This window comes from Neodiprion fabricii, chromosome 1 (genome assembly GCF_021155785.1).
Source record: "Neodiprion fabricii isolate iyNeoFabr1 chromosome 1, iyNeoFabr1.1, whole genome shotgun sequence".
Classification (NCBI taxonomy): Eukaryota; Metazoa; Arthropoda; class Insecta; order Hymenoptera; family Diprionidae; genus Neodiprion; species Neodiprion fabricii.
In genome coordinates, this window is record NC_060239.1 from 20,466,522 (window position 1) to 20,480,836 (window position 14,315).

General features: G+C 36.5%; 1 protein-coding gene and 1 long non-coding RNA gene across 3 annotated transcripts in view; one reads left to right on the forward strand and one right to left on the reverse strand.

Moving 5' to 3' along the window:
- Positions 1-14,315, reverse strand: part of LOC124174421 (UDP-galactose transporter senju) — a 65,692-nt gene that overhangs the window by 49,706 nt on the left and 1,671 nt on the right. The window lies entirely within an intron of this gene.
- Positions 11,475-14,118, forward strand: LOC124174422. The gene is made up of 3 exons (XR_006868932.1): positions 11,475-11,901; positions 12,127-13,708; positions 14,086-14,118. It is a non-coding gene; the product is annotated as an uncharacterized LOC124174422 (long non-coding RNA).

Consider the following 14,315-nt stretch of genomic DNA (forward strand, 5'->3'; position numbering starts at 1 on the left):
TTCGGCCCGGGTGGGAGCGCTCCTCAGAACGAATTTTTTTTAATATGATAATCTGTCACAGGACAAGCCAAGGTTATATACAGAGAGCGAGAAGGAAGAACAAAACATATATAGAAAAAAGTAAAATAAATAAATAATTCATAAATAGATAAATGATGATTAAATTAAAAATAAAGATACAATAATATAAAATATACAATTTAACGAATGGTTTACATAGAAAACACATCACCAAGTGAATGCGATTTAATTTACCAGAAAACGGTATTATAATCACCTGGTGTAACAATTTTTTGGATAAAAAAGCATGATGCGGAACATGCCGATGAAACAGTTTTATAGAATAAAATTATAAAATACACTATTACATTATACAGTACAATAGGGAACTCCCAAGCACACATCATGGAGCAAAATTAATGGCAAGGAAGGCACGACGTTGAATTTAGATGACCGTTAGAGACGTTGACACAACAATGGTCGGACTAGAAGAAGGCTTACCGGCAAGTAGGAGACATAGATATGACCTAGGAACATAGAAGCGAAAACAGGACAATTTTGATGATAAAGTAGAGATATGCACAATAGGTAACTTAGGGGAACTAAGAATCGTGTATTACCGACGTATAGATATTACTGAGGTGTTCAATATCTTGACGCAAATTAACTGAAAGAGGATGTGCAACAATGTTACACATCTCAAGAAGAAGGCGTTTGTAATACAACGGTTCCACAGCTAAGACGCTAGCCCGTTCATAATTAAAGACATGGTCTAGTTCAATGGAGTGTCTGGTTAAAGCAGTGTAATTTTCATCTAGGCCATGAATGTTGCGTTTGTGCTCCTTAATTCTAGTATGTAATTGCCTACTTGTTTGCCCAATGTATACCTTGTCACAGTTTGTGCAGGGAATTTTGTAAACCACATAAGAGCGGTTGTCCAAGGGTAGACGGTCTTTGCCTGAATCAAAAAATGGGGATGAGTCATGCTTGTTTTTTCCAACAAATTGGATGTTGTACCTAGCGAAAATTCTGTTTAACGACTCAAAAAGGCCAGCGACATACGGGATAGACACAAAATTTTTTGGAACGTACAGGAACATCGCCAAGATCATTATTGTTGGAGTCATTAGATGACAAAATCGAGAGGTGTCTCTTCTGTATATGATTCTGCAACATGAGGGCGGGATAGTCGTTCTTGCGTAATGCGTCATAGATCTTGATAGATGGGCTTCCACATCCGAGTCACTGTCGAGACTAAAAAATCACCGTATTTTCCTCCTGAAGTGTAAGAAGCTGGACGTTCTCTCAACACATTTTAGGCTCCCTAAACTTATCTCGAACAAATTTCATTTTAAACTGTCACGATCCAGAACTAAATTTCGCCATTTTGTAACCAAATTTCAAAAATCCCTGCTCAATCTGGAAATCAGCGATGCACATGCGTCCATTATCAAATCGAAAGAAACCCTCTCTGCACTGGAGAATTATATCTTAGCGGAATTACCTGTTACGATGTCACAAAAATTCTTTCACACCCAATCTATCAAACTTGAAGCGCGTTTTTCCGTTCATAAAGCGGCTAAAATCAATAAGTTGGCTAAGCTTATCAATCTCAAATGGCATCGCCCAGTTCACTCAGTGTCTACCGTAGACAACAAATGGCTCGTTAACTTAGGCAACGTCCCTATACCGGACAATGTGGCGGATGTGCTTACATTGGGACCAAAATATGGTACCCCTTTCAGAGATTCCAATTGTTTACCTCGTATCTGATTTTGAGTCCAACATCTCTCCCATCTCATAGGATCTCAGAAACCAGGCTAGGCTAGAATTTACCAATGCATTGAGGAAGTTTAACAACACCCCTACTCGCTCTATGCATCACGATGGCGCCATACAATTTAAAATCAAAGAAACTTCATCTTTCCGTAAAAATAACAACGACTTAATGTTTCTAAGATCTGACAAAGGCAACACCACAGTTGTCCTTACTAATCGATTGTATTTTGAAAAAATGCTTCTCCAGCTTTCGAACACTGACACTTACAACATTGTCAGATTCGACCTCAATTGTAGATTGCAATTAGATATAAGAAAATTAACGACAAACTGGGTTAAAGCCAAATACATTTCCGTACAACTCAAACGTTACATCGCAAAATCTGATTGTGTTCCACCACGAGTCTATGGTCTGCCGAAAATCCATAAACAAGATGTACCACTTAGAATCATTGTCTCCTTCACTAATAGTCCTACTTTCAACTTGGCCAGAACTCTGGGCAAATGGATTGGGAATAACATCGTCCCTCCTGCATCACGCGTTAAAGACAGTTACGTTCTTGTTGAAGGCATTAGTAAATTCAGCCTCCGGCCCAATTACACTCTGATCTCTCTCGATGTGGTCTCCTTGTTCACTAACGTACCTCAAGATCAGTCTATTACGGTGCCGCTGATCTGGCATGTCCTATATATATTTTGTGACGTCAGAAGCAGGGAAATCGCCCGCACAAATCCTGATAAAACGGGGGTACGAATCTGATTGGGAAAATTTTCAAAACATAGCTTAAATATAATTGTACGTCTATATCTCAGTCACTACTATCGCAGATCACTGATAACGTCTAATAAAAATAATGATGAACTCAATAAAATCACGTCTCCTCAAACATGGCCGATCGGGCTAGCGACTTGTTGAATATTCACCGCTTGCACGATATCAGAATTTCTTTCACTTTTGCCAGGGAGATACCGACGTACAAAGACACACACGTAATCCGGGAAAACCTATAGCACCAGTCAGTTTTCCGTAAATATGGCACGATTTGTGCGGGCGATTTTCAGGTGACAGGAGCCCGTTCTGACGCACGAGAAGTCTGTAATTTAGTTCAACGTTGAACCTCCAGAAGCGCTGCAGTCGACCGAAGCGGTACCAGATAGTAACACTACATGGTCATACGCACACGTCCTATGTTTCACAAACCTTCTGCTAAAGCAACAATCTGCAGTGCCGACGAGAGCATAGGCTTTTAGGTGGATACGAAAAAATGTACAACTCACTCAGAATAACCGCTAGATTTTGAAATTCGTGCATATTATAAGGCATCGTTTGGAAATTGTAACATCAGTTCACAATCGCAGTAACTATTCGTAATCGCACGTAGCCCGACTGTATGTGAACGGGGCATTCCATGCGAAATCGGTCAACCCGTGACCCCGACCAATTTCGATTCTATTGAAAATTTTACACTTTCTTGTACCTGCCAAAAGCAGTCTTTCTGAAATATTTTAGATGTTTGTCTCAACCCATCCAAACACCTTAAATTTATCAAAATTTCGCACGATTTTTTTTTTAAATGCTCATGGCTTTTCCAAAACCCGATATTAAAATAACATACTGTTTCTTTTCTCGATTTGAGTCGTAGTTCCGCAAAGAAAATTATTCTTTTTCATTTTATTGAAGGGTTTTGGGGCATTCTACATCGAGTACACACCACTTAAATCTGCCTTTTTTAATCGATTTGATGAAAAATCATGAACAAAAACGAAAATACCTATCCATTAATTCCTGTTCGTCGAAAAGGCAGATATAAATGGCGAATAATTGACATAGAATGCCCCATATACGTTCCGGATATCCTCATCTAATAGTAGCATCAATGTCCGCAAGATTGTCATATTTGCAGATTATTGACCGAAAGATTAGATGCGGCAGTAAAATAAATACCGAAATTTCAGGAAACACGTATGTATTAGCGTGAGGGTTAGAGTTGAGATAAAAAATTGTGCTCTTGAACAGACCATTATTTATTTATTTATAGCAAATTTGGGGGGGGGGGGGGGGTGGGCCGGTTGACAATCATCCGAGCCTGTTTTAAAGATCACCCTAATACATACACGAAATTGTTTCTGAACAGGATGTGTTAACAATACTAGAAATACGTCCCGCAAAAAATCTGTGTCATTGTACATACATACCATTACTGCATACAACGGTTCAAGATTCGTGGCATATATTTTATAGGGCCGATCCTTGTTAAAATTCTGATGAAGATTTGCTTGCCAATTTTTTCTGTTTTCAATTCTCAACAAATAAGGATTTCATACTTTATTTGCTTCGTTTCATTTGTCAATTACGCCTAGTTCTGAATGATGATACCAAATTTTTTTTTTACATTAGACGAATTACCTGAAAGTTACTCATTACGTGGAAATCGTTATAAAACTACATACCGTGACTTCTCGTAGATGGTATACGCTACGGATACGCTAGCGAGTTTTGGGTTGGTTTCTGCATCCTATACGACCTACGAAAAGTCAGGGTATGTGTTACCGCTGTACATCAAAGTCCGGCACAATCCTATAAGATTTCACAGAAATTTGGAACTCTCGAAGGAATCAACTTCTTCGGATTCCGAGTACTATCCCTCACACGCCACTGTCCCCACTATACGCGCGGCCGTCACTTCTGCGTTTCCTCACGTACCGTCCACATCCACTTTTCGCGGCGAACGACGCAAACGCGAGTGTTTGGTAATTTGCCGTGTCACAAGTTCTAATCACGTGCAAATTTTCACGCGGCCAGTGTGTATACATATATTTGTTACAAACAACGATAATCTTGTGAGTGCAACAATGGACAAGTTACGTCGCACGGCTGAACCGAAAAAAAGGTTAAATTTGACGCGCCGACGAACGAATCGTTCGTTGCAATGGTAAGTGTTTTATATTGCAAATTTCTGTTATGCAATTATAGATATCGTTTACAAGAATCCTGCCAAATCTGCACTTGCTATGCAGGGTGATTCGTAATTTACAACAAATACTTGACAGGGCGAATCCTTGTCAAAATTGGAGTCGAAAGTTCCTAAGAAATTTTTCGGGAAAACGCCTTTTTTCATTCAAAGAAATGGAAATTTAATTTTTTCGGATTTCTGTTTCGATCAACCTTTTAATTTCTTGGGTCATCGTCAGAATTGATATCGAAATTCCCCGGTTAATTTGTAAATAATTTGTACGAAAATTTTTTTTTCATAGCTGTCTCGGGGGGGTCACTGGGAGTGTAAATTGAAAATGGCGACCAAATCATGCTTATGCGTATATTCGAAAAATGGTTTTTTTAGGTTAAAATGGTTTTTCTTGAATAACTCGGCTGGTTTTGATTTTACAGAAAAACCGTCAGAACAAAAGTTGTATTAATTTTGATTCTCTACAAGTTTAGTTCCTACAGTTTTTCTTCCAGGATCAAGATTTTTGGAATTAAACCTGAAAAAAGCGACAAATTCGAAATATTTCCATTATCTCGTTTATTTTCAACTTAATGGCATAAATGAATAGCAACAAACTTGTTGATAATCAAATTCTGAACAACTTCGGTTCTCACCTTTTTTTCCAAAAATCGATATTTTCGGAATTTAACCCGAAAAGGAAGGATTCTCCGTCAACTCGGCCACTTTTTTTTCGACCCATAATTGGTTAAATCAAAGTACTACTAAAAGGTGCTCTGCGTGAATTTTTTCAGATTTTGCAATTCATTATTTGAGAAATTGCCGTTTTTTTCTTCAAATGAATATACACTACCGTTCATAAGTATGGAAACACTCGCCCCAGATTGTTCTCACTGTACCCATGATGCTCATTGTATTTCTACGAAAATGTACACCGTTGAGGAGTGGGGAGGGACTTCCAGCATTTTCATAGTATAGAAAAAAAATGTAGAAAACAAATCGTCTTGTTTACGTTTACTTCGAAAGAGTGGCGTTCGAAAGATCGTCGTTTTTTTGACATTTGTTTCGATCGTCGTTCTGTTATACATTTTTCAAAATATTGAGTAACCAAATTGTATACGGGCTATTCCGCGTCAACCGGATCAGTCATCTCTCAGATATTTTTTTAATTTGGCATGTGGATTGTGTAGGGGGAGTTAGATTTTTGTGCCAAAGCGCGAATCTCATAATGCAAAATTCGATTTTTTATTAACAATAACAAATTAGACTCCCATTTTTTTCAAAAATTCATAACTTCGGCAAAAAATTAGATACAATATATTTTTTTTTTTCAAATTACGCGGAAAGCTCCATAGAATTTAAAAAAAAATACGAAATGGTAAAAACAAGTTGTTATCAATTGTTTATTTAACAATTAATTTTTCAAAGATTTTTAAAACAGTGACTGACACGATCAAAAAATTTTTTTTAAATTCTGACATGTTCCTTGAACTGTACTACAACCTGTGAATTAATTCCAGAGGGGTGTTTTTCTTCGTTTTCGAGTAAAAAATGATTAAAGGTGTCGATGCGCATGAAATTGCGGCGCGCCGAGTCTCTGCGTAATGGCGGGCGGCCGGTTGCCGTCCACCGCTACCCCGCGGTGGCGTCGCAGCGTTATTTTAGAGTCATTTTCACGATGTAGGACATGATTGAAGAATCTGAAAAAAATACTGTACCTTCACAAGGCCTGCTCAAAGCGATAAGTGAAGTTTCAGGAATGTGTTTTTCACCGTTTTTTTATTACAGAGATTCAAAATAACGGTTACACACCATGAGAGTGCACATAAATGATAATAATTTCATAACTTGCTACTTATTTTAAAATAAAAAAACATTCCTGAAACTTCACTTATCGCTTTGAGCAGGCCTTGTGAAGGTACAGTATTTTTTTCAGATTCTTCAATCATGTCCTACATCGTGAAAATGACTCTAAAATAACGCTGCGACGCCACCGCGGGGTAGCGGTGGACGGCAACCGGCCGCCCGCCATTACGTAGAGACTCGGCGCGCCGCAATTTCATGCGCATCGACACCTTTAATCATTTTTTACTCGAAAACGAAGAAAAACACCCCTCTGGAATTAATTCACAGGTTGTAGTACAGTTCAAGGAACATGTCAGAATTTAAAAAAAATTTTTTGATCGTGTCAGTCACTGTTTTAAAAATCTTTGAAAAATTAATTGTTAAATAAACAATTGATAACAACTTGTTTTTACCATTTCGTATTTTTTTTTAAATTCTATGGAGCTTTCCGCGTAATTTGAAAAAAAAAAATATATTGTATCTAATTTTTTGCCGAAGTTATGAATTTTTGAAAAAAATGGGAGTCTAATTTGTTATTGTTAATAAAAAATCGAATTTTGCATTATGAGATTCGCGCTTTGGCACAAAAATCTAACTCCCCCTATACAATCCACATGCCAAATTAAAAAAATATCTGAGATATGACTGATCCGGTTGACGCGGAATAGCCCATACGTGTTTCAAATTTTCTTTTCTCTGTTCTCTTCATATATAATCATTTTGATTTTTCGTTAGGAGTGTGCAGAACATAAGAATTGCTGAATGCTTCGTTGCGAATACCACAACTTTATCGGAGCCTAGATTCGAATGCTCGGAGAGTTCAATTATTATAATCGTACGGTAATTTTCTTTTCCGATAATAGGAGAAATTTACACGTGTTGACATATACCCTAAGTACGATGCAAATATGCGAGAAATTTCAAATCTTAAGGAAAATAAATATTACGACTGTTATTATTTCATCATATAAACCATAAAAAGTCAGTTGGAACGAAATTTAGGTTCTTGAATCAGAAATATCATTCTGACAAAAAATGACCGCGTATTTTCCAAAACAATGAAAGCTTTTTCGAAGTGATATGTGAGCATAAAAAGTCAAAACCTATTTCTACGATTTTTTTTCCGAAAGCGCCGAGTCATTCAATTTTGTTGCAAAATGGGCGCGCAGTAAACTTGAAGAATCAATATCTCATCTCCGGTTCTATTTGACGTAGAAAAATGATTCACAGCACATTCGCGAGCAGGGAGGATAAGCTTTCGTAGAAAACTTTGGTTTATCCGGAAACGTTGAACATTGTAATTGTTATTAACGAACGAATTGTTTAATGGTACCATTTTTTGGCGAGGCTTCTACCATTTTATACATTCTGTAAAAAATCTTTCCGATTACAAATAATCCGTCGGGTTTGACGAGGAATTTCCCATTCATATTCATTCCAAATGACCTACATTAGATATCTGCTATCGGTAGTAAAATATTGAACACGGTGAAATTTAGAGTGATTCGTAAAAAATGAATATCCTAATTTCAAAAGAATTATCTCAACTTTTCGGATTATTCAAGATGATCAAAATTTCTAATCACGCTATTCCATTTCATCAGATTCGACCATTCACTTTCAACATTTTTGGGTATAGTGAGATGGCGCCGACACATGGTTGTAAGAGAACAGAAAAGGACCCATGTATTTGTATGAGTCCTTATATGGTAGGGGGGGGGGGGGGGGGGGGGAAGGGCTCGAATTGTGTGCCAAAGTATATTTTTATCCACAAGTACTAATCATGTTATGGATTCTACGTTGAAAAGGCGAAACAACCAAATAAACACGCTTATATTGTACAGGATAGTCCATCGTAACCGTTGGACGGTCGCAATGTTACATGCAGATCGACATGCCGCGAGGATATCTTCATGGAGTGGTGAACTATGTTCAAATTACATTACTTCGCAAAGGATGTTAGAAACTCCCATCAACCGGGAGAAGAAACTGTTTTGCACAACCCGCAGCTTCATAGTTACCTGGAATCTTGGATACTATTTCCTTGTATTTAATATTTCAGAGGGTATAAAAATAATCCTCAACGTCGATGTTAACAATTGTTTCATACATCCATAGTAACATGAATAAAGTGTTCCAATATTATATATAATCATTTTTTGAAACCCTTTTCATTAGTAAAATAGCTTCGAACATAAAATTATTTCATTATTGTCAGTAGAGTTGTGTGTAACAAGCGGTGTACAATTTCAGAATGATTTCGATACCTATGTCGAAGAATAGTCATGCAAGGTCGTAGCGATGCTTCATAAAACGAGACCACAACGATTCGTACCCGTTTTGTTTCAATCGTATTTTTCGAACATATTTGCGAATATCTACAAATGGTGAATGGTGATATTTATGAAATCATTTTGAAAATACTTCGTGCTGTGTAAAACTAATATTGCGCGATATGTTTTAATGTATATTGGGACATTCTTTTCCAACCGAACACCTTTGTGATCGACACATTTTTGAATTAGCTGAAATTTTTTTTACGGGTTCTATACCGAAAAAATAGGGATACGTATTCGCGGATTTTTGATTTCACATATTTCGTAAAATAGAGGGCATCGAAAATTTGATAATTTGGTGTTTTTTTGCTTGGAAGACTCACTTTCAAAAATTCATAACGCCGGTTCTATTTGAGCTGGAAAGTTCGTTTTTTTCATCTCAAAGCTAATAAAATGAATTTTATCACAATTCTTTCATTAACGATTATTCCGAAATTTGTACTGTTATAAACAATTAATATGTTTCAATCGATTTTTAACAATTGCCCCAACCTCGTAGCGAGTTCTTAGCACAACCATCGTATTTTACGTGAAATTTTTCGTCCATAACGTATTTTTAATTGATGGAGAAATTATTATTACTGGAGGAAAAGAATTAATTTATCTAGCGCGGCACGTCACATCGGCGCGCGGGTTCCATTGCACGCCTCGTTATCTTGCCTTGTATCGTTTTCCTCTGTAATATAAATGATTAATTTAATTTTTTCCTACAGTAATAATAATTTCTCCATCAAATAAAAATGCGTTATTGATAGATAATTTGACGTAGAATACGATGGTCGTGCTGAGAACTCGCTACGAGGTGAAGGCGATTGTTAAAATTCGATTTAAACATATTAATTATTTATAACAATATAAATTTCGGAATAATCGTAAATGAAAGAATTGTAGTATTAAAATTCATTTTATTAGCTTTGGGTTGAAAAAACAAACTTTTCAGCTCAAATAGATCCGGCGTTATGAATTTTTGAAAATTAGTCTCCATACCAAAAAACACCAAATTATCAAATTTTCGATCCCCTCTATGGTACAAAATATGTACAATAAAAAAATCCTCGAATACGTATCCCTATTTTTTCGATATAGAGCCGTGAAAAAATTTTAAGCTACATCAAAATTGTGTCGGTCGATTTTTATTTAAATCTGTCCGATTCGTCAAAGAATCTCCCATATTCAAGGGTGTTTCACGGAACGCGAAATTGAATTTGCTATATTCACCATAAAACTATCAAAATAATCAGTTCGGTCGTGATGCAGTCGCTACACACATGACGTCATCATTTGCATGCATAATTTGAGTCAGTCCTGTTGGTATGGTTACCGACTCAGATTCAGGCCTTTTACCGACCGCGTTTTGTCTAATATTGTGTTGCGCTACTCCCCGGTGGAGAGTACCACCTTCGAATGGTTTGGAACCGAGGAAACTTACGCAGAGGGCGCTTCGATCGATTACAACTTTTAGATCCAGGTCAGCGACACCTTAACGCTGTCAATTACTAGTAGGTGGTCTCAACTATCCAACCATGTCCCGGTTCCACTCAGGGAACCCAGGGAACTAATTAACGCGTTAAACATTTGTTTCAAGGCTACCATCTTCAAATTTAACAACACTAACTACGCCCAAACTTATGATTTACCTATGGGCTCTCCGCTCTCCCCAATCTTGTCCGTTCTTGTGATGGATGATCTAGACCAATGCTGCATTCAAAAATTGGATTTCGCTCTTCCATTGTATTTTAGATATATTGACGATATAATTACAGCTGCCCCTAAAAACAAGATGGAAACTCGTCCTGAAGTTTTCAATAGTTTCCACCCTAGGTTACAATTCACCATTGAACCTGAAATTAACGGCCAAATTAGTTTTTTAGACGTTCTAATCATTAACGATAATCAGTTCATCAAAACTGACTGGTACCACAAATCTACGTGGTCACAAAGGTATCTAAATTATCGTTCGCACCATCCTAGATCAGACAAGACTGGTACGATCTATTGCTTGGTGGACAGAGCCATCAGATTGTCTAGCTCAGAATTTCACAACAAAAATCTTTCCTTGATCTATGACGCATTACGCAAGAACGACTATCCTGCCCTCATGTTGCAGAATCATATACAGAAGAGACACCTCTCGATTTTGTCATCTAATGACTCCAACCACAATGATCTTGGCGACGTTCCTGTCGTTCCAAAAAATTTTGTGTCTATCACGCATGTCGCTGGCCTTTTTGAGTCGTTAAACAGAATTTTCGCTAGGTACAACATCCAATTTGTTGGAAAAAACAAGCATGACTTATCCCAATTTTTTGACTCAAGCAAAGACCGTCTACCCTTGGACAACCGCTCTTGTGTGGTTTACAAAATTCCCTGCAAAAACTGTGACAAGATATACATTGGGCAAACAAGTAGGCAATTACATACTAGAATTAAGGAGCACAAACGCAACATTCATGGCCTAGATGAAAATTACACTGCTTTAACCAGACACTCCATTGAACTAGACCATGTCTTTAATTATGAACGGGCTAGCGTCTTAGCTGTGGAACCGTTGTATTACAAACGCCTTCTTCTTGAGATGTGTAACATTGTTGCACATCCTCTTTCAGTTAATTTGCGTCAAGATATTGAACACCTCAGTAATATCTATACGTCGGTAATACACCATTCTTAGTTCCCCTAAGTTACCTATTGTGCATATCTCTACTTTATCATCCAAATTGTCCTTTTTTGGCTTCTATGTTCCTAGGTCATATCTATGTCTCCTACTTGCCGGTAAGCCTTCTTCTGGTCCGACCATTGTTGTGTCAACGTCTCTAACGGTCATCTAAATTCAATGTCGTGCCTTCCTTGCCATTAATTTTGCTCTATGATGTGTGCTTAGGAGTTCCGTATTGCACTGTATAATGTAATAGTGTATTTTATAATTTTATTCTATAAAACTGTTTCATCGGCATGTTCCACATCATGCTTTTTTATCCAAAAAATTGTTGCACCAGGTGATTATAATACCGTTTTCTGTTAAATTAAATCGCATTCATTTGGTGATGTGTTTTCTATGTAAACCAGTCGTTAAATTGTATATTTTATATTATTGTATCTTTATTTTTAATTTAATTATCATTTATCTATTTATGAATTATTTATTTATTTTACTTTTTTCTATATATGTTTTGTTCTTCCTTCTCACTCTCTGTATATAATCTTGGCTTGTCCTGTGACAGATTATCATGTTAAAAAAAGTTCGTTCTGAGGAGCGCTCCCACCCGGGCCGAAACGTTAACAAATTGACGTCTGTTTCATTGACCTTCATATCCAAGAAACAAATATTTATTCGTCATCATCGAGGTGAAGACAATCATATACGTTCAATTACAACATCAACAACGATACAAAAAAGAATGGTTTTGTGCTCACGTCACAATTGAGTTGTCTTCAAGTGACCTATGAATAATATGGCTAATGAAATTACTCAGATTCTTAGTCAGAAATTCAATCAAATAGCGATTGTAGCAAATCATAAGCATACGCGGATAACAGTTCAAGAGGTTGCGGATTACAGTTCAGGAGGTTGGTGACTAACTCTAGAGTCTAGAGGACTGCGAAAACACGAAAGTGAAACTCCAAAATTATATCTATTCACGTATCAAATGTGTGAAACTCAAAAAATTACAATAAATTTGTACTGTGAAATTTTCACAAATACTTCAGATTTCATCTTTTATCCTGCGCAATTTTGTTATAAAGGATAAGGTTGTTTTTAAATACCCTTCATTCACAGTAATAACTAAGAATTCCAGTAAAAATTTAAAAAGAGTGAAAAAGACTAATAATTTGGATTATAATTTATGGCGCGTCATTCAATATTTCAAATTGTACAATTTCTAAGAAATATTGAATCATTAATATCAGTGTGTTTTTGCTCGAAAATACGCAATTTTTTTAATTAATTTGCATGACCCCCGCGAGAATTGTTTTTGGTTGATTATAACACAATACACAACTCTGTATAATCGACTTGTACAATGTGGAAAAACAAGTCAGTGAATATTCTTGCATATTATTCTTTTTGCATCAAAGATGTTTCAAAATATTTTTGGTATTTGGAAATATGTCCCATACATCCTTATGCTAAATGTTGTACTGACTTATAAATCTGATTCTAATCTCAACTCAATGTTAAAAGGCTGCTATATCTTTACTTACAGAGTTGAATGTCAATCTTTTATACTATTGTCAAAGCCCATGCAGGACTGATGTGAACATGTGGTAGTCAACGCAATTTTACATGTAGTACCGAACAAACATATCAAAAAACTCCTGTTTTATGCACACGTAAGGCCAGGAAAAGCATTCCAACAATAAATGGCAATTTAATTACAAAAATACATTTCTTGGCATCATAGCTGCATCAAACGGAAATATTTATTCTGGTAGTTATATTCGTCATTGCACGTAGAATTGCACTGACTGCAGCAATTTCACATCAGTGAGGCGTAGGCTTTGATAACAAGCAAAATAAGACATGGTCGTCTTTTTTTTTATTGCATGAATCGTTAGTATAACTATTCAAGAATATGTGGTCAAAATTTCAAAGCAAAATTCCCATTAGTTCGAATGCAATGAGCACTTAAGTGACCGCCCGTCGGTTCTGTGAAGAAGCGCACGGTAATTATAACGGAGCGGTCGCCCAGGCCCTTCTTTTCCAGCTACCTGCCTCAATACCGCTGTGCTATTGAATAATAGAATGACGCATATGAGCAAGAAGAGGGATTGCTATATGGTGCTGGAATAGCTGATTAACCGGTGAGCATTTTTTATTATTAATTACTGCCTTGAATTTCTCGTTTTCGCTACATTTTATTTCAAACGCGTTTTTCTCGAAACGACTTTTTGTTCGACTTGCGTACATTCTAGCTCAAAAAGTTATTGATCAATCGTTCTGAAATTTGGTATAGATATTCTTTATTCAATTCCACGTGATATGAACCTAATTCGGGGATTATATTGTTATTAAAATTATATGTTTTTATGCAAGAAAGATGAAAAAATATAATATAAAAACATGACATTGTGTTCAAACACCTCAAAAACATGCAATTTTCAATTTGTTTGATCAAAATTAGGTTCATATTCTTAGAAAATATGTTTTTAATGAAAAAAAAAAATCCTGATGATTACAGATAAAAATTGCGATGTCAGGGATGTACGCAAGCCAAATGCTCGGATGGCAATCGCCCATGGACTGCACGCGGTAACTCCACTATTTCCGGCGGAAATCATTTGAAAAAATTTCAAAGTGCACTTGAAAACATAAATAAAATATCCTCCAAGTTTAAACGTTTTGTGATTATTCCTTCCTGGTTAAAAAAAATCATGAAAAACAGCAAAATTTCGACCTCATAAACCGGTT